This window comes from Haemaphysalis longicornis, unplaced genomic scaffold (assembly GCF_048455015.1).
Source record: "Haemaphysalis longicornis isolate Haplotype H1 unplaced genomic scaffold, Haemaphysalis longicornis Haplotype H1 scaffold_1, whole genome shotgun sequence".
Lineage (NCBI taxonomy): Eukaryota > Metazoa > Arthropoda > Arachnida > Ixodida > Ixodidae > Haemaphysalis > Haemaphysalis longicornis.
Window position 1 is genome coordinate 349,487,396 of NW_027526203.1, and position 25,996 is coordinate 349,513,391.

Sequence of the window (25,996 nt, forward strand, 5' to 3'; positions counted from 1 at the left end):
CCACAGCAAATAAACGTGGAGTTTACACTGCGCTCTTAGTCTTATGTCCTGATGTTAGGATTGCCATGTCTCCGGCCTCACCATCACTTCTCGATTTTCTGAGGTTTAATTCCTATGACTCTGGAAACGAAATCGGGGTGGGGTGAGGAGCAGGGCCGAAAAGGGAGGCACCCACAGAGCTAAGCGTCAACGTATCGGCAGCAGTGCACTAACTTCGGCGTCGCAAGGATCGCTGAAGAGTCTGGCTGCTTCTCTTGACTCGAACACTTTTCGTTGCCGTCAATACGTTTTCGAACCTCTGATAGCTTGCGGGGCCTCGTTTTCCTGGCGTCCAGATGGACGCGCGCTAAACCGGCCGTTTGCTCGTTTGCTTGCTCGCTTCGAACCTCCCTGCTTGCTTCCGATCTTGTTCGGTAAAAAAGTTGAGTGAAATGATTGTTGCACGAATCTTTTCATATGTAATAAAAACGCCCAGTGCTGCAAAGATCGTGTCGCTGCGTACTCGTCTTTTTTAGCGCTGAACCGCAGTTCATGCAGACGACTATTTTCTCAACGAACGCTTACCTGTCATTTTTTAACAGCCGTTCTCTGCTCATTGTATTTTTATTTCTAATAAAAGCGCAGACACGTGCTAAATGACCTTCCTAGCGTATTGTTTGTCTCTATTTTTCTAACTGCAAAAGGTGCTGTTGTTAAAGTGGGAAACACACTGCACAATTGTGAACTGCAGCATCCACATGCCTATGCAGTCAGTGCCCTGAAGGGAATCATTGGGTGTTACAGGACTCATTGGCCAATGATCTGTGTCACAGCGCAGGCTCAAACAATCTCAGCGAACAAAACAGGTTAGGATGGAGAATTGTTGCAGCACCTTGAGTCTAGCCTATACCTCAGCAGTATTCTGGCTTATTACGCACCACGCGGAATCCGCGAAATATGAACTCGAACACCTGTGTACTTCATTTGGCGATGAATAACCCGAACCGCTACGCGCGTGTCAGTACACTTATGAGGTGAACGTGCCTTAAATAAACAATGATTGCCATCAACTCTGCAGCCCGAACTTAATCCCTAAAAGAGCCATTTTAAAATGTTCGATTTACGAAGCTGATGTAATTATTTTAGGAATTACGACATTTTTTGCAGGTTCCTGGCGTTAGTCGTCATTTGATGCATTTCTTTGCCGTTTTTAGGAAAATTGTCAGTCTTCTGGTGAAATATTCGTACAAGGCAAAATTTGGGAGGCAGTGACTGTGACCGGTGGCTGTTGCACTGCTTTCTGTTACTGTCTCGTTAAAATACCACCAAGCTGCCCATTGCCCTGGTGATGCAGCAGAGTGTTGATGCAAAGTTTAGTAAGTAAATTTTAGTGCTTTTACGTTTGGTTCTTAAAACTACAATTAGGTAATAAGGAAGCGGAAATTACCTCCAGGACATCAAGATTTTTCTCTTTCGTTTTTTTCCAGCTGGAGTGCTCATGCGCGTCCAGTCGCCTGTCTTCCGAGCTCGTCGAAGCATCTTCTTTTAAGAACGGCCTAAAAATTTTGTGTGTCCTCTCATGAGCTCTCAAATGGAGTCCTGGGAAAACGCAAAATCTGGGAAGCCTTCCACATATCAACCTAGCAGATCGAATGCGTGAGCTCATTCTTAATCCTGCTGAGCCCGCCGCCTGAAATAGACTTCATAAACAGCAACTCATAGCAAGACGAAAAAAAAAGCGTCACGCAAAGAATACCCTGCTATTCAAAAAAGAAACGAAAATAAAGAGCCTTTCACCGGATTATTACGTTTTGCACCTGTGAAATCAGCAAAAATATTTTTTTTTTACTTTCACCCCCCTCCTGTTTGTATCTTCTAACCCTGTTCACGTGTTTTGAACCCCAAGAAAATATTGTACTTGTAATAAATCAGTTGTTAGTTCGCGCTCCTGCTGACCACTCCGTTCGTTTGCCTTCTTTAAGTCGTGTACCTTGGAACTCAAAACTCAGTCAATGATCATGCAAAACCAACTCTCGTAAAGAGAACCCAAGTGTAAAAAGTGCGCCTCACATGCTACGCGGCGAGCACGGCCTGGAAAGTAACCCCTGTTTCAACCTTTGTGCAGGAACACTGGTCACCGGGAGGAATGGTTCACATAAAACCCCGACGCTGACCGCGTGGCCTGGTAAGTTTTTTTTTTTCCGCAAAAAAAAGTTTTTTGATAAAAGAAAACGTTAAGAATATCAACACAAATTTCATTGTCATTCCTAACAAGCACATTCTTTTGAGATCAAGAATTTGCTTGTTGTATTGTTTCAGTCGTCGCTTTACCTTTATCGGAATGCTGCCAATTTTATAGCACTAAAAATAAATGCATGGGAGCGTTTCAGGGCCCGTCACCTTGGACGGGGGGCGATATTTTCGTTGCGTCGGACGAGCGTGAAGAGCAACGCGGGAAAGCGCCGGGGGGAGATAAATGGTCAATCTGTCAACTGCGCTCCTTCCCACCCCGAGAAAAAGGCGAGCACCGACGAAGGAAAATAAATGGCCAATAGAATGGCCGGAGCGAAAGATGGGCTGGAAGAGAGAGACTGGTGGAGAAAACATTTATTAGCTGAAGAGCCCCGTCTCTTGTTGTCAGCGTTGGGAGCAGGTTGGAGCAGTTCGCCGCCGCACAAGTGACAGCGGTAGAACAATGCCTGTCGCAGAGAACTCTTGTGCTCGAGAAAGCCCTGCACGAGACGAGAAGCTGTCGCCGCTCGCCTACGGTTGAGCAGGAAAAAAAAAATAAGCTCGCGCGTGCGTTGCTGGCAGATGTCACGAAATCTCGCGACGACGAGAATGAATGAATAAAGCTTTATTGCGAAACTACCAGCCGGGTTAGGTACCCTCAGTTCAGGGCACCTCTAACAAATTTCTTTACGAAATCTGCAAGGCGGCGTTGGTCGTTTAGGGCTGGTGATTGGAGTGCTGCTCTCCCTCCGGGGAACGGGCTGCAACCTTCGAAGATGTGGTCCTGGTTGAGGGCCTTGAAGCACTTTGGGCAGCTGGGGGTTGGCGTTCCGTTGTAGAGGGCCACTCTGGCTGGGGTTAAGAGGGTACCCATTTGCGCTTGCCTAAAAAGTACTTGTTCGTGTTTCGATAGTTGTGGATGTGGGCGAACGTACGAGTTAGGGTGATGGCGGAGGTCTTGAAGAGTAATGGGTTTCGGGGGCGTAGGTTCCTGGGGTTGGCTGCGGCTGCAGGGAGCCCGGAGAGCGGTGTCACGGGCGAGCTGGTTGACTCCTTCATTGCCCTGCAGCCCGGTATGACCAGGCACCCAGTAAATCCTTACGTCTCCTTTGATGTTTTGAAAGAGGCTGTGTGCGCTAAGTGGAATGTTATTGTGTAGTATGCGTGTGCATGCTTCTTGTGAGTCAGTATAGATGTTAAGGGGACTGTGTGGGGATGCGTGGTGGACAATGGCTTTTCCGACCGCGTAGGTTTCTGCTTCTGTGCTATTTTTTCCAGGAGAAATTCCTGATCGGCATCGCTAAGGTTGCGGAGGGCTGGAGTGGTGATCTGATCAGGCCCCGGGGTTTTGAAGCCTTTGCAGGTGTTGATGGCCGCTTTGAGTTCATTCATTATGAAGGGTGCGTCCATGTATTCGTTTTCAGGACCTTGATAGTCTACATACTTGGGGGAGGCCATTGGTGGAATATGTTTTTGCCGGATTTCTGTAAAGAGTTTTTGCGGCTCTTCGTGTTCATTGACCAGTTGGGCTATTTTCTGAGTGCCCACTCTCTTGGAAATTGAGACGTCTCCACTTTCGCGGACGTGACCCAATGGGGAGTGTCGGTTGCATAAAAAACGCTTTAAAAAACCCAAGCTCTCTCTAGATAAGACACTCTAAACGCCAGACCGACTAAAAGCGTGTTTGCCGCGAACCACCTACAGGGAAAGGATTCTTGGACTAGGCAGTCCTGCCACCGGTGAGCGGCCATGAAAGTTTGCATCATCATCCTCCCCGGTATCTGCCCAGGGGGAAGGTCACCTTGTCGCAGCCAATGGCCCTGGGCAAGATGAACCCGTTACATCCTCCCGTAAGGAGGAGACAGGCAACCGTTCACGAAGCACCAACTGGAAACGCCTTTGTTTATCATTTTTGCATGTCTTTCTTTTAGCCCACTAAGCGCGGCGACCATAGAGAGCACGTGCTGGACTACTGCGCACCGGATGCGTGCCGTGATTTGTTTTGTTTTCGTTTTTTGGAGGCAGATAATGCTGGTCTCGCATTCCTGTTGGCCCTTTCACTGCCCGGACAGGATGGCGCCAGGCTCTCGGCTTACTGGGGAGCCAAAAGAGGCGGGGGGGTCTCTTGAAGACTCGGCAATCACGGCGCGCCGGGCGCCGCTGCTTGAGCAATTCGATCTCGTGTCGGCCACCCGATAGGGTCCGAAACAGCGCCGTGTGGGCACACCGCAGACGGCACCAGCGCTGGCGCTTGGAAAGGTTGAACACCATGGACAGTGGAAGCCGATTCCGGCTTCAGTTCTACTGAAGCCGGAAATGCCTTTTTGGAGGCCGCCATTTTTCGCTTATATTTTGCGCGCACACGCCTTCTCCGCCCTTCGCTCGCTCCACTGTCGTCTGCTTCTTCTCCGCTTGCCGACCACTGGCTACCGGCTGGGCCGCGAAGAGACGTGAGGGCCTCGTGGAGCCGGCCTTCGGCGCCGTTGCTAGGACGTGGTTGCCAGGGGCATCCGATGAGCGTGAAAAAACCACGTGGCTTCCTTCCCATTTCTCCCAATGTGCCAGTGCCCACGTGGGCCTCTCCTAAGCTTTTCTTTCCTCCATGTATTGCACTGTATGTGTTTGTGGGATGGTCGAGAACGTCACATTATTTATGATTATGTTTGAAACTATAACGGGATTTGTACCGGATTATAAGCACAGACTACACCAACTCCGAAACGAACACTGCCTATTAAACTTAAAAAAGGATAAGGAGAGAAAGCCTCTCTCCTTGTCACATCCGCGTCATGTATCACAATACTTGAAAAGGCACAGCTCGCATAAAAAGCTTCGTGCGTGTGTGCGTGCGTGCGTATGCATGTGCGTGTGCGTGTATGAGTGTGTGCGCGCCTGCGGGGGGGGGGGGGGGGGCAAACTTACATGAAAATTTCAACATATGAGACGTCATTACATATTTCATTGTGCCGCGTTTCGTTTATATTACAGTTAATTAAGTGTTATTTTCCTTCATATAAACATAATCCAAAATATTCGTTTACCGACAGTTTGTCATCCTGTCACACGTATACTCTATGCCAATTTTATCCCCGTTACAAAATACCTACTACCGTGAACAGCGAACGCAGTGCTGCCAAACTCCCAAATCCGCTTTAACAAGACCTCGATTATCGGACCCAAAGCAGTGGCTTATTAGCTAAGACGTTGCCATCAAGTACGAAATCGTGTGTTCGTTTTCCGGCCGCTGTATTTCTGATTAATGCAAACAACCAAAATGCCGGTGCGCACCAAATTTTCCCGCTAGGTTTAGGCATAAAGACAAATGGTTTTAGACAAATTCAGACGCACGGTCTAAATGTACTCGTTGCCCTCTGCTCTGGAACAGATGTGGTAGTATTAGTAGTAATGAATATTTATTTACCATAAGGAAGAGGTAGAAGAGCAATTAAGTTTTGCCTCACGGTATTCGCGCATACCGGTACCGCATTAAGTAGGTGGCCACCCATGCCGCGACAACGTACGCCGCTTAGGCACATGACAATGAGATGTACTGATCCTATTCTATGCAATGCCGTCCCGACGGGGCAGTAATATGAAAAGGAGAGACTACACGAACATGAGGATACGCGTGCGAGACGTACGTCTCAGAAGATAGGGAAACCAAGATTACAGGTAAATTTTTCACCCTGAAACAACTCTGTCCAGTAACGCTATCCGCCTCTGCGTACCACGACGGCCGCAATGCTCTTCTCTTACGTCTTTCACAGTCGCAGTCCTTTTATTATGCATCCTTCTAATAGCTCCTGGAGCAAAAAATTACAGCCGGAACTTTTGGCTCAAATTTGTTCCTACACCCTATAGAAGTCCCCCTTGGGCGTTTTCGCCACAATGCTCCAGAACGACCAATCGAAGTGGCCTAGTGTGCAAACTCGGCGAATGACGTGGTCGAGCATTCTATTTGAGTGAAAAGGGGCATCTTCGGTGGGGCATTGCGCAGTGCAAAACGCCTTTCACGCCTTGCGTGTTGCCATGCACACATGCATTTTTAGGTGCGGAGTACCTTAGGACCGCACAATGTCCGTCCGCGTCCGTGCGCATAGCATTTACAATCACAAAAAATCCCACAGGCACCGGCAGGATTCGAGCCTGTGTCTGGTAGACCAGAAGGAGTTAGTGTCAGTCGTCTTACCCATAGGTCTACGACCGTGAGTTAGTACCCGAGAGTCAAACGGCTTACTCCCTCACCTGTAACGGGGCGGAGTACCTTAGGACCTCCCAATCTCCGTCCGCGTCCATCCGTGCGCACACCACCATCAAGCGAAATTCGATTTGTGCCGTGAGTTGCAGTTTCATTTAGGGAATAATCAAGGTGCAACTCAAGGTTCAAATCGAATGACGGTCGGTGCACAAATCGGATGTCACTCGGGGCGCAACTTGGATGTCATTTCGAGTCCCCGTACTCCGCACCCTCGCCATGATCCACGGAGTGGAGATGCTGCCGTTTTTAGTCAAATAATATGCTGGGGTGTGCCAAGCGGGTAGCAGCATCCGCACTTTCGTTTCCGACAATGCCGCAATGACTGGGAAGCCACTGAAAGGCAATGTCATGACCCGCTTGGGTGGCACGGTCGTACAGTAGTCTTATCCCGGCCAGCAGCTGTTCATGAGGTCCACGGCACAGGGCTGACTGGAGCGATTGAAGCGCAAGCTTTGAGTCGCAGAAGATCGCCCACCTTCGGCATGAAGTTTGTTCAACGGTGTGAAGGGCACAACGGATGGCGGTAAGTTCTGCGGCCGTGGAAGTGGTAAGATGGGCTATTTTGAATTCTGTGGACATGGACATTCGTGGTATAACAACGGCGCCGGCAGAACTAGATGTTGTTACAGAGCCATCGGTGTAATAATGGGTGCGGTCACTGTATCTCTCGTGTAAATAAATGAGACTTAGCTGCTGTAGTGCCAGCGTTGGAAAATCTTGCTTCTTTGTTAAGCCTGGGATAGTGAGGCATGCTCGAGGCTGCGTCGTACACCAAAGTGGGAGTGGCGGCCTCATCGCAGGGGTATAGTTGGACGGCCATATTATCCATTTCGTTATCCAGGACGGACGCCGCTAGGACTCTCCGAAAACTTGCTCGGGAGACCACGCTATCCAAATGGACCCCCCAAGAGTTCACGAGCGCTCGTATCCATGCCCTGGATCCCCATCTTCAGCGCCCCCTTCCATTAGGCCTCCCACGATCTGATGCAACCATTCTTTGTCGTCTCTGGCTTGGAGTCGCATTTACAAATGCTTACTCCTATTTGATTGGAATGGCAGCCAGTGAGGCGTGCGAAGTCTGTGACACACCAGAGACCATACGACACATGTCCTATGCGAACGTCCACGGTTTTCATCGGAACGAAGCCAATTCTCTGCGACTCTACGAAAGTTAGACTCTCGGCGCCCGTTCTCTGAGGAGACAATCCTGGGCCACTGGCCTTCTCCGTCGTCTGCGGACAAGGCGACAAAAGTGCTCCTGTGTTTTCTGAAAACGGCGGAATTGCACAAAAGACTGTAGCGCAAAAGGCTGCTATGAACTCACAGAACTTGTTTGTCTATAGTGTCCTACCGCTAGGCACACCGCTCTGCGCTATGTCTGTACCTTTCCCCTTCTTTTTCTATTTTCCTCTTTTTCCTCATTGTTCCGCTTTCCCCCGTGCATGATAGCATACTATGCCGTCGCCTGGTTAACATTCCTGCCTTTCCTTTACCTTTTCTCTCTCTCTCTAATATGCTGGGCATCGTCCTTCACGGAATTCGCGCACGAGGCTACTTCGATTGATCATTGAGGATCGTTGTGGTGAAGACGACCTACGGGGATTTCTTAGAGTGTAGGTAGTTCCGGATCTCACTGGCATAGTCTGCTTGATTGATTGTATATAATGAAAAGTATATACGGAAGGTACTTAACCGTAGCTGCCTACGGTTAGTAATTCTTAAACCTCAGTACGAGTTTTCAACAGAAAATATGACCCTGTGCCCGCGACTTCTAATTGTAAAGTGGTTACAATTCGCGCACAAAAAATGGCTGACGATTGCTATACTCCCTGATGCGAAATTTGTGCGCAGTACAAACTGCAGTCTTCTCGGTCACGGCGCATAGCTGCTGCGTCTCAGCAAGTAATCGCGTGATGAGCGAACGCACGGCGGCGCGCGCTACTCTGCCGTTATCTCGCAGCGCGTCGCCGCCGCCGAGCACGTTGTTGCAAATCGTGTTAGAACGTCCCGCGCAAATGTCACGTGCTTCGGATGAGCCACGCAGCGAGGAGGACAGGTAGACTTGCTTTACTGAAAGTGAAAGGAGCAATGAGGAGGACGCCGAGGATGCATCACGCAGCGCATGCTGGGCTTCTGTGGAGGCGCCTCGGCATACCGCCCTCACCCTCACACTTTTGGCCACACTTTCTTCCTCCGCTTTCCAATGTCTTCAGTGTTTCCTTCCTTCGATCGGTTACGAGGCCGACGAAGACGCCAAACCACGGTAGCGGACGCTTAAGTGCTTCGCTCTAAAAACATATCAGGCTACATATTTGACCCCTGAGACCGTCTGCTTTGTAATTTTTTTTTTCTTTTAAAGCACTGTATTTTCGGAAACTGTCGTAGCAACTGCAAGATCTCTGCATGCGCCGCTACTTGATTATGTTGTAGCGATGATCTTGGTTTCCTTATCGTTACTTTTGTGATTCTTTAATTGTGACTAAACATCCAAAGGCGGTGTGCACTTTACAGCGAATCGCCGTTCTTACGTCAATAACCTTTAACGCCGTTGTGTCTCTGCGTTTACGTTATTTTCCAGAAATAAAATTTCCTATGTTAAATACCTGCAGTAATGTAATATTAACCGTACTTTATTACCAACGGTAATTTATTTATTTTATACGTACACTGGAATACTTTAGTAACAATAAGAGTGCGTCGTATCCCCCGCGCATTTGTAGTCACGAGCAGTAACGATAGTCGAGCCAATCACATTTATGAAATATCTCTTACGGCGTCCACGCATTCGGCAGCCGGTGCACTATGGGCATTCAAGCATCAAAAGCGGGCATTCTTTCAAAGTAATGCCCCTCACGTGGAGGCATAATGATTCTACCAAGGATATCAGCACGAAAACTTTCACCAGAAGACCAAGTTATCTTCCGATGGCAAGCTTGCTGGTCACGTAAACACTCAGGGGCTGGTATGAGATTTGATCAGCACCGAGGCATTTTTTCTTAACCATGCTATAAAATGAATGTGTCTGTTATAAATGAAGCTTGATTCAGTGCTCACTGAGCGGCTTTGAGCCAGCTGTACGTAAGGAGTATAGTTGGCCGGAACGCTGGCCGCCTGAATCGCTCTTATCAGAGGTCGGCAAACAGTGGGCGCTATCGGCTGCACTATATATTGGCACTATAGTGGGCACTACGCATCGCCAGAGAGAGAGAGAGAGAGAGAGAGAGAGAGAGAGAGAGAGAGAGAGAGAGAGAAAACGTTATTCTTTAAACAGCCCTAGTCCGGGCCGTCGTGCCACAGTCTCTTCATTAGGAGACGGCTGGTCCGTAGAACTCCCAGAGGTTCGCACTAACACGAAGGCAGTGGGCCGCCAGAAGTTCTTGCGTCGATTTGACATCTACGCCAGGACCCGGGTTCAACCAGTCCTCCCAGGAAGCGATGCAGGAACGCAGGTGTGGTGGTAGGTCTGGCGGATGGCACTCCCAGTAAAGGTGTCGTGCTGATGGGTAGGAAGGGCAGTTGGGTGTAGAGCAAGTGGGACGCGAGAGGATGCCATGCATGTAGTGGATACGGGATGGAGTGATAAGAGATGACGCCTGTGCTTTCCGGACCACAGATGCGGCTTCACGGGAGAGGGCGAGGTGGGGGACCGGGAAACACTGCCTGCTTGCGCGTAGCGCGCAGAGATGCTGTCGGCGTGCCTGATCTTCTGAAATCTTTTGAGTGCCACGGTGGCACACAGGGGGCCACAACATGGGCGGACCCGTGGAGAGTACTCGGGTAAGCTCGTGTGATCGAGCATTGCCGTCCAAGTTGGCGTGGCCGGGGACCCATACCAGCGTTATCTTGTGGGGAGTCGGACGATTCTCACCCTCTTAAACTACCCAACAGACAGTCTTCCCCCAATCCCTCCCGAACCTCCTCCTGGTCTTTTTTCCCAAACCTCGTAATTGAGCGTATTACTCGCCACATGCACCCTGCTCACTACTTGGTCCGCAGGCAACAACGCACAAAAGCATTGAACAGGCGCATTAATTGGCTTAAACAGCATGGTGCGGCAATCTACTTCACGGACGCCAGTTTTGGCTCCACTTCTAGAAATGGTGCTATCGCCCTCCATAGCCCTACCCGATCTGTAGATACCATTGTCCACTTAAAAAGCGCCCCAACTTGTACAACCCTCGAAGAATTCTCCATAGCCGCCACCGTCGAATACGCTGTGAAAGTCGAGCCCCCTGCCACCCCAATTTTCATCTTTAGTGACTCACAGGAGGCGCTACGAAATATTTCCCGATACACCACACACCCTCATACCTCTGACACCCTCAACTGCGCCCTTCGCACCAGAAAACCATATTTTATCGTAGAATACAAGGAAGCGAATTAAGGGAGACGGACACACGGCAGGCTCGTGCTTGTGCCTCCATTCCCTCCCACGTTTTCTGCGCTAAAATACGTTGGGCTTCACAAAGACACTCGTATTCACGCACCGCATTTGTTCCTCGGCTGAATCGTACAGGGACCGGCATGCAAGAAGAATACAGGAAACGCGAGAGAAGAGCGTCCCCAGTGAACAAGTTTAGCGCCTTGAGACCATGACGGTTCCTTTACGACGATTGCAAGGTTTTTTCCATCCTAACGGTCAATCTTCTTCTTCTTTTTTTTTTTTTTTGGTGCTCCAGAGAGACGGGGAATTCTTTGAGTTCAGAATGTTTAAAAATGTTTGCTCTTTATTTCAACTGCATCAATTTTTGCTCCGTGGAACACTGCGCCGCTACTAAGAGTAAATTTCTGAGTACACGCACATCCCGTCGTGCTTGTTTCTGCCAAAGGCCGCGCAATCTGCATCTAATGGGAAAACTGTGTCCATGATTTAACGAGCTCATCATTCGGCAAAAAAGGGAGCAAAAATGGCTCGCTCCCTTCCTCGTTCCGCGAATGCGCAAGGGAGGAAAGCAACGAGCCGCCTTCGTTGGGAGCCTCCTCATCGATTTGCGGAGCTGAGAAAGCCGCACAAAGGAGGCGGTGAGCCAATTGGCACCTAGATCCCCCCAAGCTGACCGTTTCGTGGAAACCAGTCTCGACAGCTTGCAGGGCTAGAAGTCGCCCGGAGTCATGGGCCGAGAGACCGCACCCCGGGGTACTTGTGAGCCGGTGACGTTGGTGCTGGTGGTGGTGGTGGCCCAAAAAATGCCGCATATCCCCTTAGAGTAATTGGCCAAGAAGAGTTTTTTTTTTTTGCATTGTAATCAATCATACGATGAAAAATAATGGAGCAGAAGAAAGAATGTTAATTGCATCAGAACAAAACTGTGCACCCAATAGGAGCGCGTCACCGCAACTATGAGAGTTAACTGTTATTTTTTTTTCTACTCTGATGATTTATTCGTGGGTAGTTGGTTGTGTATCACGTCGCTCCTGTACGCAGAATATCGTGAAAATGCATGGACTGAACAACAAATTCTCAGCCGCGAATGACCGGAGGATGAACGAATATAACTCGCACCGGCCGGTTAAGCTTATTGTGAAATAAACATTCGACAATTACTTTGACTTACATATACATACAAAAATAGTGCTAGACGTTATTTATGCGGAACGTTATCAAACAAACAATGAGAGCTACATTTAATGTCATTGCTGCCGATAATTTAACTGCCCGAGAGACGTTCAGTCAATGAAAGGCCGTAAAATACAGCATAAATCATTACAAAAAATAATGCGATTGATTAGCTTTTTTAGTGACCTTAAAGTACAAATTATGCAAGAGAACTGGAGGCAACCAATGATCGGGGCTAAGCCACTTAAAAAAATCCTGAATCTTTCTTTTGGTGGGATATCCCTACACTTAATTGTCCTTCTAGCTCATATCACGCATCGGGGCGCCACGTTTGTCCGTTGAACGCAGCGAAGAGTGACTACCTTCTCTTTTTGTAATTGGTGGTTGGTGCATGTGTCAGCTACTGAGAAAGGTAATAATTAAAGTATCAGTTAAAAAATTCTATTCCCATTTTCTAAAGAGAAAATGGGCCAAAATAGCATATTTATTTATTTATTTATTTATTTATTTATTTATTTATTTATTTATTTATTTATTTATTTATTTATTTATTTATTTATTTATTTATTTATTTATACCACTGCGATCTAGATACGATAACACGGCACGGCGGGTACATACAACTTGTCAGTGCGCAGTTTATTCGTCAAGTGTATGTGTCCTTTCTAGTACGTCTTTGGTTCTAAACCAACGATGTATAACCAACTAGCCCGCCACCAGGCGCTACTCAAACACATAACTTCTTCACCGGTTGTCGAAAAGCAAACACAGTCCAGGACTTGGTTTAATTTGCCTTGTTATTTATTTACACATTAAACTTAGAGCAAGTGCGACTGTCAACAATAGTTTCTATAAAGAATGAATATTTGAAACTAGTATTTTGTGGGTCAGGAGCTATTATCATAATAAGGATATTAAAAGTATGCCGTGGTAGGAACCATTGACTAATAGAAAAATAAATTTACGGCAGCTACGGTTTTTTCAGTAAGTGACAGGAACCCACTTCGAAAAGGACCAGTAATAGAAGAGCGGCCGTCAGCTGATCTCAATAGCACGAGAATCGTTTATATTCTTTGTAATTTGAGGATATTGGCCTCATAGAATGGGTGTCAAACTATGACTACGTACTGCAGTATTGGTCGTATAATTGAACTGAAGGCAAAGAGAGGCGCATCATGCGCAGCAAAATTTAACGAATGCATCAAGAAAAAATGTCTTCGAAGAGATGTGGGGGCGGAATCGTCAATATTCGTTGTCCTAGAGACGTCATAAGGGATTCATAGACCTATATATTTGCTCTCTATTAATTCTGAAAGCATAAAATTGTTAGCAATGTCATAACGCGATGGGGGTTCATTTTTATGCGTTATTTATCTGCAAGTGGCATAGGATGACTAAAATTATATTGCTATTGACTCACTCGAAGAAACGCTGCTAGCCCGAGCACCCCTTTTGTTGCAGCTTCCAGAACACTGGTGACCCTTTTATAAAACCGAGAAGTATATTCTTGAAGTTGTTGTTTTGCGTGGCATTATTTTTGATTTCATGCCAATTGGTGGCTGTTGAAAGCGCACTTTCAGATCGTTTCGTGTTGAATTTTTGGGCCCACTTAAGATGATAAGTAAGGATTGTAGGAATGATTTGGCGGTTTATTTGTTGTGTAATACGCCAGTTTGTTGTTTTGGTTTTGGGACCACAATGAGACATCGTGCGACCAGATAGGCCAAGTAAGCCGATCAAGGCGACCGGCGTATAGTTTGCGTTGTGACGTTGCACTATGCTAGCGTGACGCTTTGCAACGTTGGATGTCCCAGCCGTGATATTTCTGAGTCCAATCAGATGTTCGGCCTCATCTTTTCTTTGCTTTTTTTTTTTCCTCTTTTTCTTTTTCTTTTTCTTTTTTCATTCGGTCTTCCCTGTTCGGTTGTTACCGTCGCCAATAAGGGCTATGACGTCGAGAGAGCCGTGCTGCCAGCCACCGCTGCATCTCCTGGCTTTGTTGTTATTATTATTATTAATATTATCACTATTATCTTTGTTGCTGCTATGATTATCATCATCACCATCATTCATGCTACTGGCTGCCTTCAAATCGGGTTAAATGTCACAAGCAGGAGGAGGAAAAACTTTGTTCGACTGAAGAGCTGCTCTGCTAGGTGGGCGAGGCCCTTATTCCAGGACTCCATTGGCTCTACCCGTCGTCTTCGCCCTTTCGATCAGCCATAGCTTCCTATTCGGGTCAGAGCTGGCAAGTTCCCTCTCCCACTGCTCGTATACTCAGGACCGGCAACAGGATTCAAGTCTGGGTTATTCTGGCTCCTTACCAAGGCTATGAAAAGAGCTGCGAAGCTTAGCATACTGCAGTAGTGCTGTAAAACATAGAAATTGTGTTCGACATATAGCACAGCTTCCAACTTTGTGAGCCCCTCCTCCCGTCGCCTATGCGAGGACTACGCGGGCAGGCTGCGCGTTACCACTTGACCGCTAGCAGAGAGCAGTGACGAAAGCATAGCTTGCTCTGTGCAGGAACAAGGGTTCAGACATTTAACAAATGACGGCTTTCTAGCCCAGTTGGAAAGAAGTTGCCGCGCCTTGAGGAAAGGCGAGCCTGTCAGTCTTCGGGAGCACCAGTGGCTTAAAATTTCTGGCGCAGGTTAGAGAGTACCAAGTGCAGGGTGGTAGATTTTTGCTTGAAGATTTTTGAACGCGAATAGTTCAATGCGCGTGGTTTTATTTGGTCTGTGAAGCTAGTTTTTCGGCCATTAGCCCTAATTTCTCCCTTGACTTCTTACATAAGTGCCGACCTGCAGCTCGACAAGCAGCCTCCATTAGCCACGCCCAAAACTCAACAACAAATCCATTGCGCAGTCTCTGTTGCATTTTACTTCGTGCCAATCATGTATAGAGTTTAGTTTCTTCGTCCTGGAGTTAAATAATTTAATCCCGACATTTCACTGGCGAGCCGTGCGACGCCTTCTTTACCCGTGGCATATGCTGAGTCATCAACACGTTAAGGCTTCCCACTGCAATTTCATTCATCATCCCGTCGCTCGGCGAAGAAGGAGGGGCTCTTAGTTTCGTCAGATGTGCTCTCGAGTCGTAGGTCCCGGCCCATGCGAATCTGTTCGGCGCGCCGTCACGCGAGCCCTATCATCTCGCTCTAGGTGGCATTCCGTCATGGACACCGCTTTTTACGCCCATCACGCCATTGTCCCGTTTGAGGGACCCTGAAACCACGGTGAAGTCTGGATCGAAGGTTGATGGGGGTTTTATGGGGTGACCCGCGGACGCACTACGCGTGCCATGTAAAATTAAAGGCGACTGTATACCCTTCACGCATTTGCTTTGTGCCCTTATTTGGCAGACAAAAATCGTCCTTTGAGAAAAACTGCTGCGCAAGTCAAAAGCCTTTTTATTCTTTTTGGGAAGATTGCCTGCGTGCATTCGGGCCAGAACAGGTTTTGAGCTAACATTAAATTCCGGATTTTATGCTTTCAGAGTTAATGTGGATATCCGAACCCTGTGTCGCATCGACTGAATTAGTGTCGCTCGCTGATACTTAGTCGCAAAATAAAAGCGAACAGTACTGGATAGATGCGAAAGCTGAAAAAATTAATTAGTTTGTCGTCCTGAGTTTCAAGAACTTGGCGCACAAAAACCCACCTGAGACATTTTTCAGCTACACGTGTGCTTTGAGCGAAGCGGTTTGGTAATAGGTTTTACGGAGGCGGGGAATCGAGAGCAAGGTCAGCAATTTGTGGCGCTTGTTTTTCGAACCTGCACCCACGGCATTTCCTTTTATGGGCGAAGCGTATGAGGAGCTCGGGCTGTCGGCATCTCCTGTTGTAGTTTCATGTAGTCACGGTAGTAAGACACCAGGACACTCGTTTTCCAACGCATCGCGCTAGAACGCTCCGTGCTTCAAAGACACGAGACTTTTACAGCAAAGCTGTATACCTCTACCCCCAACGGTTTCATCTCCGTGGGCAAAAACGCCAAGGCGCCAAGAATACGCTAAAACACTGCATGCTTCACCCCTCCCAGGTTTCACGTTAGTGGAGACATGGTCCGGGATTTTTTTTTGTTAGGCGTTTGTGTCTAACTATGCTCCCTAACTTTGCGACATCATATGCGGCTAAGTTTATCGGATGCAACGTCTGCGAAATTCCACAGATTTCAAGCAGGCGTCACTTTTTAACCGCGTCGCAAACATTCAATGCCCTTCTGCTCTGTGAAGGATTACCAGGGAAGCTGGGCGCACTCGAAGGAGTGCACGAAACAAAACACGTTTTAGGGGCGAAGACCCTTAGGGGCTGGGGCTGTTGGCGTCTCCTGTCGTCGTCGTAATCGTCGTCTCATGTAGTTATGGTTCTAAAACACCGGGAAACTCGTTTACGCCGTGCGCTAGAACGTCCCGCGTACTAAAAAATCACCGGGACACTCGCTTACGTTTCGCGCTAGAAAGCTTCGTGCTCCAAAGACAAGAGACTTTTACAGCAAAGCTGTATACCTCTACCCCCAACGGTTTGCCAATCTCCGTTGGCAAAAACACACCAAGGTGCCAAAAATACACTTATGCACTGCATGCTTCGCCCCTCCCCAGGTTTCACGTTAGTGGAGATATGGTCCGGGATTTTTTCTTTTTAACAACAGAGCTGTTTAGGCTGAGTTTTGTACATCCGTTGCACCAAACAACCTCGAATTCAAGAAAAAAATTTTGTTAGGGAGGTCCCGGAACTCGAACCTGGGACCTTTACGCCGTGAAACCGGCAATCTAACCACTGGGTCATACCAAAGGCGTGAGGACAGCTGCGTACGCAGAATTTTGCTCTGGTGAGGAGGGGGGATGGGGAGTGGCGGGCCTACATAAAAAATGGAGAAAATAATGACAGAAATGACCAAATAATACTTATAACAAAGAAAGTTAATAAATAAGAACAAAAAACAACAAAAACAAACAAACCGAAAATAAAAAATGGCTCGTGGTTAATCCAGTCTTGAAAATCACCCCCCGTCCTAAAAATTTTGGAGTAGGAGCGCGGCCCCCTCAACCCCCCCCCCCCCCATCCCTCCTGCGTACGCCAGTGCCCGAGGGGTACGGGGTTATTAGCGGTGGGGAACAATAACATGTGCATCCAATTGGAAAGAAAAAAAAATGGCGCAACCTGGACTAGTGGTGCAAGGCTGGAAAACAACAGATTTGGCTGCCCCTCTCTCTCAGTCGGAGTCCAGGCTGTGCAATTGGCGCCTAAATTTGTTGTTAGGTTTAATTATTTTTTCCGCTTCACAATTAACCCATTTGGCTCTAAAACCTGTCAAAATTCCTATCTGGCCTTTTTTCCTTGCAGGTGCTGCACACTGCGTGCCAACGCAACCTCTATTCTTTCCAATAGCTGCAGGTGTTATTGTTCCCCGCCGCTGCTATCCCCGCTCACCTCGGGTTTTGGGATGGCCCACCGTTAGGTTGCCGGTTTCATGGCGTAAAGGTCCCGGGTTCGATTCCCGAGACCTCCCTAACCACATTTTTTAGGGGCGAAGTCCCTTAGGGGCTGGGGCTGTTGGCGTCTCCTGTCGTCGACATCGTAATCGTCGTCTCAAGTAGCCACGGTACTAAAACACCGAAAAACTCGCTCACGCCTCGCGCTAGAACGTAACGCGTACTAAAAAAAAAAAAAACACCGGGACACTCGTTTACGCCTCGCGCTAGAGAGCTCTTCGTGCTTCAAAGACAAGAGACTTTTACAGCAAAGCTGCATACCTCTACCCCCAATGGTTTAATCTCCGTTGGCAAAAACGCCAAGGCGCCAAGAGTACACTTATACACTGCATTCTTCACCCCTCCCCAGGTTTCCCGTTAGTGGAGATGGCCCGGGTTTTTTTATTTTTTCATTGAGGCTTCAAGGTTTTTTGTGCGACGGGCGGATAACGCACGGCCTAAACAGCTCTCCTGTTAAAAAACGCTTCCCGTCATGAAACCGGCATCTATCCGATTGAGCTATCGTGGCATTCCCGGCACACAGCATTTCCTTTGGGTTCGTAGCGCAGGCGTTGGCTTTGGACTTGGCCACATGTCCTAGCGCGAGCTAATGCGGTCCATTTGGGGAAAGATGTGAAAGCCTGCGGACGAAACGGTCAGGGCCTGCCAATCATGAAGAACTTTAAGCGGCAGATTCGGAAATAAATATGAGGTGCGACAGCCGGGTCTCCTAGGGAGAGGGTCCTCCAGCTCTGCTGCTTCTCCGGCTTTGCACCACTAGTGCAAGCTGCGCCTTTTTTTTTTTTTGTAATTTGCTATTGAGCGTAATTCCTAGCCATTTTGCTGAAGTAAACCTGGAAGGACTCAGGCTTTATTCTACCGGACAAATATGGGGCTGTACTTTTCCCTCCCGCGTCGTAGGAATCTTGCTGTCTGTGTAACAGACGAACCCAAACCGCTCGACCACGGAGGACAGTAGAAAGGTCGCATTTGGCCACGAGACGTCCACGTTTAAATCTCCCTCCAACACAAAGGGCATGTCAGCGGTGAAGGTAGCGTCACTAAATAAGCTACGCTTAAGAGTACCGCCACTTCGTGCACCCGGGAGCGTCTCGGGGCCATTTTGTTTTTGGCTTGCAGTGTTGCCATCTCTCCCAACGAAACCGCCGCCGGTTGTGACGGGCAGAGTGCGACCGGCCGCTCTAGCATCCGCGCAGCAGAGAGGGAGAGAGGAGAGGCGCCCAGAAACAAAATGGCTGCGCCCATACGTAAACAAATATCACGTGGTGCCGAACGACCAATGAAAATCCTGGCGGCACATAACAATGAGAGAAAGGAGTGCCGATACTATAAAAGCCTTTATTTAGTGACGCTAGGTGAAGGTATAAAGCCTAGCTGCGTGTGCGCGCCCGCCCCCCTCCCTCTACCCCCTTCCACACATACACACACAAACACACACACACACCCGTGCACGCATAAACCAGCAACCGGTGATGTGGACGTGCTTAGACATGAAAAACACCGGCAAAGATGCCGCTCCCAAAGCCCTTCTCAAGCTGATAAACAATTATTGACTGGCATCCCTTCTGTCTGTCGATTTACCGCCTCGCCAGCACAGACATCTTTGCTTTAGCGAATCATAGGACTAATGAGGCAATTCCGTTTGTCTTGTGCCTTTAAGAGCTGCAAGCAATACTAAAGTAGTTACCGAGGAATTTGGTGCGTGCGTCTGCCTGGGCGTATTGATTCCTCAATTAATTAGGGATCAGAACGTCGAGTCTCCGTTCTTCAATTTGTTCCCCAGGCTAGGGAATTGTGGGCTGAAACGCCAAGGGTTCTTATGAGGAGTGGAATCTATCCACTAATCACGTGATAAGGGTGAAACGTTTGTTTCATCCTTCATGATCATTTATTGCGCTTTTCTCACGTTAGTGAGGAACGGTGGAGGGGGGAAGCAACGCCACTACTTCATTCATCAAATGACACCATTCACTCCTTCCCAGACACCCTTGTACTGCTTGCAGTATTTCGTAACGACAGTGCTCGGGTGGATGAAAATGCTTGACAATTTTTTCACGGATTATTATTGGGAGAAATCAAACTTTAAAACTACCAGCTGCCTAGAGAGCTCACAAGTGCCATATTGAGGGAACCTAAGAAACATGACACAAATTCTTATAACATGAGTTTGAGCAGAGCTGAAATTGCCGTTTCTTTCTCTCCAAAAAACGTTGAAACTTTCTACGGCTATGCCTTTTTTTTATTGTTGTTAGATTTGCAGCAACGCCTTGAATTAGCTTAAGAAAAATTGAACTCCGTCAAATCCACTCTCTATGCATGCGTGCAGAATGAACTGTGCACCGCCATGCCTGAGCTGGACGTGGCCGCCATGCCTGAGCGTTTTAGTTCGATGTCTACGTAGAACGTGCATCAGTCCCAATTCGAACGGACGCTAACACCCCAACGTCACGAAGTCACGAAAACACCCCAATACAGCGGTGTTTTACTTATGGCTCCATACAGCCTTACGTGCACATGTGCATCAGTTTCAGCTTAAGAAGCATTTAGCATGCGTAGGCAGTCTTGAGCGCGGCAAGTTTTACTTGTCTTTTCAAAAGCTACCTACATACTGTCGTCCGCGGCGTGGGCGACGCAAATTAAAGCCGCTACTGGCATCTGTTTGGCTAACTTGGTGCTGGGAAGTTGGCGCGCTCGGTTGGCCCTCCCTCTCCCTCGCCGGACCAGTGCCGGCCGGCCAGGGTGTCTGCGGGGCCTTGGCCGGCCCATTGGGAGCACGGAGTGCGCGACCGCAAGAGGAACATCGCGATCAATGAAGCATCGGCGGCGGGAGAGGCGCAAGGTATCGCCGCATAAAGCACGTCGTCGAAACGCGCCGACCTGAAGAGGAGGAGGTCACGTCAGGAGCCCGTGGCGCGGTGCTGCCCCACCCTGGAAGGGCATCAATAATGCAGCGCCCGGGGGTCTTTGGGGCACCGCCATCTGCCCCGCCGTTCTTCTTCATCGCCGCCGCTGCGCCACATCGACGGCGGCCTTATCGTCGCCGCCGAGCCCTCCCGCCGAGGCCCGCTGCCGGATAGCGCGCCTTTGCCGGAGAGCCTCTTCGGCCCTGTGGGCAACCGTTAGGAACAACGTGGTTGCGTAAGTGCCGGAAAGTCAAGTCCAGTATAGAGAGCATGGCAAGGCTGCAAACTCTAGTGGAGGGAGTTTTCACTCAATACCAACGCCGACACACCCGCAACGCACGGCGTCGTCCAAACGACAAAAAAAGGCGACATTTTGGCAGTTGAAATCGGCTCGACGTCTCAAAAACGAATAGGATTACTTCTCGATTTATTAGGAAAATAAGTAGCAGGAGCGAAAATAAGTAGCGGGATGAGGATGGCGAGTTTGCCTTCGTTGGAGGTGAGCCTTTCTACCTAACTCGGCCAAAAGTGTCGGAGAGAATAAATTAAGCGAAAAACGAAAGAAACAAGAAGGGGAAAATGAGACACTAAATAAACGCGCATTGCAGTTGCACTCAACTACCCCTTCTCATCAACGGCTTGATTGTAGCTGTGGCTACATTCCGAAAACAGTTTCAGAAGTAGATGCCAGAGAGGAACATATGGGCAAGCTGTGAGGAAGGAAAAACTTCCTGTGCCAAGCGGTTTTAATAACAGTTGCACATGTGAAAGGAAGAACAGAGGAGCAGCATGCCAGAAATAAAGATCGCTGCGGAGACCACGTCCTGACCAGATGTGCCTTTGCCTCACTGCGAGAAATGCGGCCTCACGAAGGTGGATGCGCGAAGAAGGTTTTTGCTGGAAATGCCTACGTGTGACTTCTCGATGCCGCTATTGCTGGAAGGGGGGATGGAGGGGTCCGTTAAAAAGGTCCGGAACTCTGTTGTCCATCACATTTGACTTAATGGCGTTGTTGTGATGAAAATGTTGTACAGTTTCCATCAAGCGCCCTTGGCCCGGCACTACTGTTTCGTTTGTGAGCACTAACTCAACTTTTTTAAGGGCTTCGAAAATGCCGTTTCTGCCAAAGGCGGGTTAGACGGATCTTTGTTGACCGTGAAGGTGATGCAACACTAGTTTTTGAGACTGAAATGACCGAGATAACTTAATTACTTCGAGCCCGTTTCAATCACGAGAAAAGCTCAGCCTCACCCTCACAACTCAGGTTGAAGTCCTGCACTCTGGTCAACTCCTGTCTAATTGAGTGGGGCCTCGGCGTACATTGTTTAAGTGTCACATCAAACTCGACATTACGTCCCCAGCCCTACAGCCCCTAACAAAATCATTACGTAACTATAAGTTTGTTGTAATGTTTACGTTGTTTTGACACACATCCGCTTGATGTAGACGCATATGTCACGCTTTCGCACGAACGTTTCAGGTGGTCTTACATTTCTGAAATAAATAAGCGCTGTGACTACCATCTCCGACTGTTTTATTCGTAATATTTATCGGTTTAATAATGACATGGATGGCTGCATTTTTGCTGGTTTTTCAGGAATTTACCGAGATCGTGATCTGACAACTAATATTTATGAAGTGCTTTTATAACTTACCTGTCGTTGGTTGGATCTGTTCCTTATTTATTTTTACAAAAAGAAAATAGGAACGTAAGCAATTTCTGCTCTCTGGGCTGGTTGGATCCTGTCACACCGACTGAAAAAACGCTGTCTGTTTACCTTACTAAAGCTTGACTTTGGGCTAGTTGGGTACACATGACACCTTAGGAAACAGCGCGAAAAACTTGGACAGAAAGAGGGCAAGCAGACACGAGCACTGACAGACAGCGCTCGTGTTTGTTTGCCCTCAATCTGTTTACCTCAATGTCTGGTTTTTATCTTTGTGCTGTTTCTTGCTTTGTTTGTTTGTTTAAGACGTCCACATAATGTATATTGTCGTTTTTACGCAGACAAGACATCTTAAATGCTTTTGATTACATCACCAATTAAATCCAAAATTCACCTAATCGGCTCGCATCCGAATGACCATAATTCCGTCCTGAAACAGCAAGCGTTTAATAAATCAAATGGTGACATTGGATAGAGGCTCAACCACCCTGCCCCGGTGGCTAAATCGTTACGTTGCTTAGAACGATATCGTGGTTGCAATTCCTGGAGCGGCAACTATATTATTTTCCATTTATTTCTATATTTTAACAGCGGAACTGTTGTAGGTCGAGCCCGTTCGTCCGTCTGCTGAAGGTCGTCCATGTCACGCAGGGGTAGGATCAGGTACCCGTACCCGCCTGCGGACACGTAGAGAAAAGTTCCCAGACCCACCGATAGAGGGCGCAGTGGTCGCGAAGGGGCGGGTTCCTCTCCCTCCCGCTAGGGGAGGGAGCCTCTCGCCGCTGACGTTCAGCTGCTGATGCGTTGGCGCGCGAACCGTAGAATTTGCACGACGACGGCGCGGCAGTTCTCGTCTCGTCCAAGCGCCCATTGACGTTCGAGCCGACACAAGAGAACCACAGATCCGCTGTTTCAACAGATTTCACACTAGGCGGAACTGGCTTTAGTTTTTTGTTCTTCTTTGGAGATTCGATTTTGAGAAATATTTCACAGGCTATTTCGCAATAAAGTCGGGCCTCTCAGGCAGGCAACTCTTAATGGGATATTTGTTGGACGGATTGCAAGCTGTTTTCGCTAACGTAAGAGGGCTACCGCATATAGGGATATGACCGGTGCTCGTTGCATTTTGCGCCCTACGTACTTCGAACTCGCAAGTGAGGAGCCGTGTTTCGTGGCAGTGGTCATGAGGGCGTCCACAAAGGTTTTCTTCGCCCTCTGGCGAGAACTCTACACTCCACTGAACCATCGTCTCTTGCGCCCGCATATCACACGACTTGTGCGTCGACATTACGAGGAGTTCCTGGCGAATATATTCGACCAGGCATAATATAGCGCACTATGAAGCCTCTTCGTGGTGATAATGACCATCCCCACGCCCCTGAGTCTGTTCCCGACTCTCATGGGCAATCACATGATGAGGTGGCAAAATGCCACCTCAGGCTATAATAGTCAATGACCCCCCACCACCAGCAGGGGTGATTAGACCTGACCATTATGCCCTTCATCGACGTTACAATGCAGTATATACTGAAGTTTTGCATAACAGATCATCTTTAGAACTATCCATTGAAGATACGTAAAATTCCACTTGCCACTTCTATTCACCTGGAATGTAAGGGGGCTTGAACTTTATTGAATCGGTTAGCTTCCGAGCTAAATGAGAAAAAAAAAAGGCGCAGAAAATTTGGACAGAATTGCCTAGCATTTATAGCTCCATCTTCTCCACCGCGCATGGTTTTGAAAGTGCTCTTCCCCACTGCGTTTCCGCGCTATACATAGCTAAGCACTTGACAAGAAAATACGCAGTAACAGCTTTCTATGCACGACACACTGAAAGTCACTATCAGCAGCAGTTGGGTCAAGTAGCGTGGGCCACGCGAGAAGCGCCGCTCATGAGGGTAGCGGCGGCCGCAACGATTGACAGTTCCTGTTCGTCTTAATTAAACGGCGACCAGGCGGATTTGACCGGATCTGTGCGCTCGCAGCCTCAGGCAGTCGTGGGCGCGTTGCGAGCCCACAATGCCCGGGATGCCTCTTTTTTTTTTTTGCACTTTGTTTTTGTTGTGTTTCGCGCTGCTCGCGACAACTCGAGACAGAATCTTTTTCAATCCTTTGTTTTAACAGCGAATCTGTTTACCAAACCGTAATTTTTCTTGACCGCAGGTAAAAATACCAAGAAATCGTTGAGCGCGCGCACGTGAGCGCGGGTTTCGCGGCGACAGCCTGGCAGTTAACAAAACCAAGAAGATATCAAGCGCTCGTGTGTGCGTGCCCAGCGACGACCGCCCAGTGTACCCTGCGCTTGTTCGTCAAGCCTAGCATACCCACTTAGGGATATTGGCCAAGATTGAGTCGACCGCACGGTAGTTAAAAAACCAAGATGTCGAGCGCTCGTGTGTGCGTGCCTCGCGATGATCGCCCAGTGTAGCCGGCGCACGTTTGTCAAGCCAAGCGTCCCACTTAGGGAGATTGACCAAGATGGACAAAAAAAAAAAAAACTTCAGCGTTCACCGTAATCGTGGCAACACCTTCTCAGAACGAGAAAGACTACATGCCCAAGGACGCGGGTTCGACTCCCGTCCGCGGCGGCCGCTTTTCTGATGGAGGTGAAAAGCAAAAACGCCCGTGTGTTCGAGATTTCGGCGCACGTTAAAGATCCCCAGGTGGCCAAAATTAATCCGGGGCCCTCCACTACGGCGCGCCTCATAACCTGTGTAGTTTCGGCGCGTTAAATCCCGTAATCAATCAATCAATCAGAAAGACTCCATCGTTCGCCGTCGTCGTGGCAGCACTTGCTCGGGACGAGAAAGACACGTCATAGCGTACGCCCCTCCAAGGTGATGTCCAATGATTATCACTTTCAAAACAATTAAGGAAGCTCACACTTATAGCTACAATGATGGAGTAAAGGTTGCTGCGGCAGCGAAGAAGACGCAAATTGGCTGCAATCGTGGAATTAAATGGGCCCTTAACAGGGTTTCAAAGGTTGCGATGTTACATGCGCAATCGCCGGAGTACTAACCACAGAACGTCCTGCCACAAAATAGCATAAAAGCGTTTAGTAGTAGCCGATTTATCGTTTATTGAAAAGGGCCAGCAATAAGGCCTGGAGCTTTTACCCTCTCATCGCGCCTCCAAAGCACTGAGGAAGCTGTGACGCCACCGACCCAGGCGCAAGACCACCTACAGAAACAGGGCAGGGTTCGAGATTCGCGCAGCCATTGGCTCCGCTTGGCAGTACGCCACGTGTTTTTTTTTTTTTTTTTTTTAGCAGTCGACGGCAATGCTCCGCTTACATCTGCCGCTACAGCGGACCCGCCGGTCTGGTCGGCGATAGGACCGCATCGAACTACTGTTCAACCGTGCTCCTCGCGCCGGCCGTTCTCGTGTCGGCACGTCAGTTGTGCAAGAGCGGCAACGAGCGGTTGAAAGCGAGGTAGGGGGCTCCCAAACACAATTGCCATTCTAGCTCACGACAGTAATTGAAGATTTCCACTGACGACTAGCGGCCCGCTAGCGTTTCTGCATGCGGCGCTGTCGCGGCCTTCGAGGTTGGCAGTAAAGGCTTACGTCGCAGTTATTCAGTCACCGCTTTACGAAGCCGCGCCGAAGACGATTACCAGCGCAACCTTTCACTGCAGTATCACCCCCTCTTACGCATTTATAAACTGATTTTCAGCAATAGTCCCGCTCTGGCGATCGGTGACAAATTTTAGCTGTTGCGGTATATGCCGTATCGTGCGTACACTGCACAGTGGGCTCGTTGTCGACCGTGCCGGCAAATGCTTGAAGTAACACCGAAAGTTGGGCGAGTTGGTAAATCATTTTGAAAGAAACAGCGCTTGTGTTGTACATCCCTCCGTCTTTCGTACTGTTGTTTTGCGCGCTGTGTGTGTTTCTTTC

General features: G+C 48.6%; 1 protein-coding gene across 1 annotated transcript in view; it reads left to right on the plus strand.

Moving 5' to 3' along the window:
• LOC144154160 (uncharacterized) overlaps nt 1-25,996 on the plus strand; it is a 146,126-nt gene that overhangs the window by 80,745 nt on the left and 39,385 nt on the right. The window contains exon 2 of the mRNA XM_077685826.1: nt 2,105-2,164. The gene's annotated coding sequence lies outside the window, so the exon portion shown is untranslated. The remainder of the gene's footprint in view (nt 1-2,104; nt 2,165-25,996) is intronic.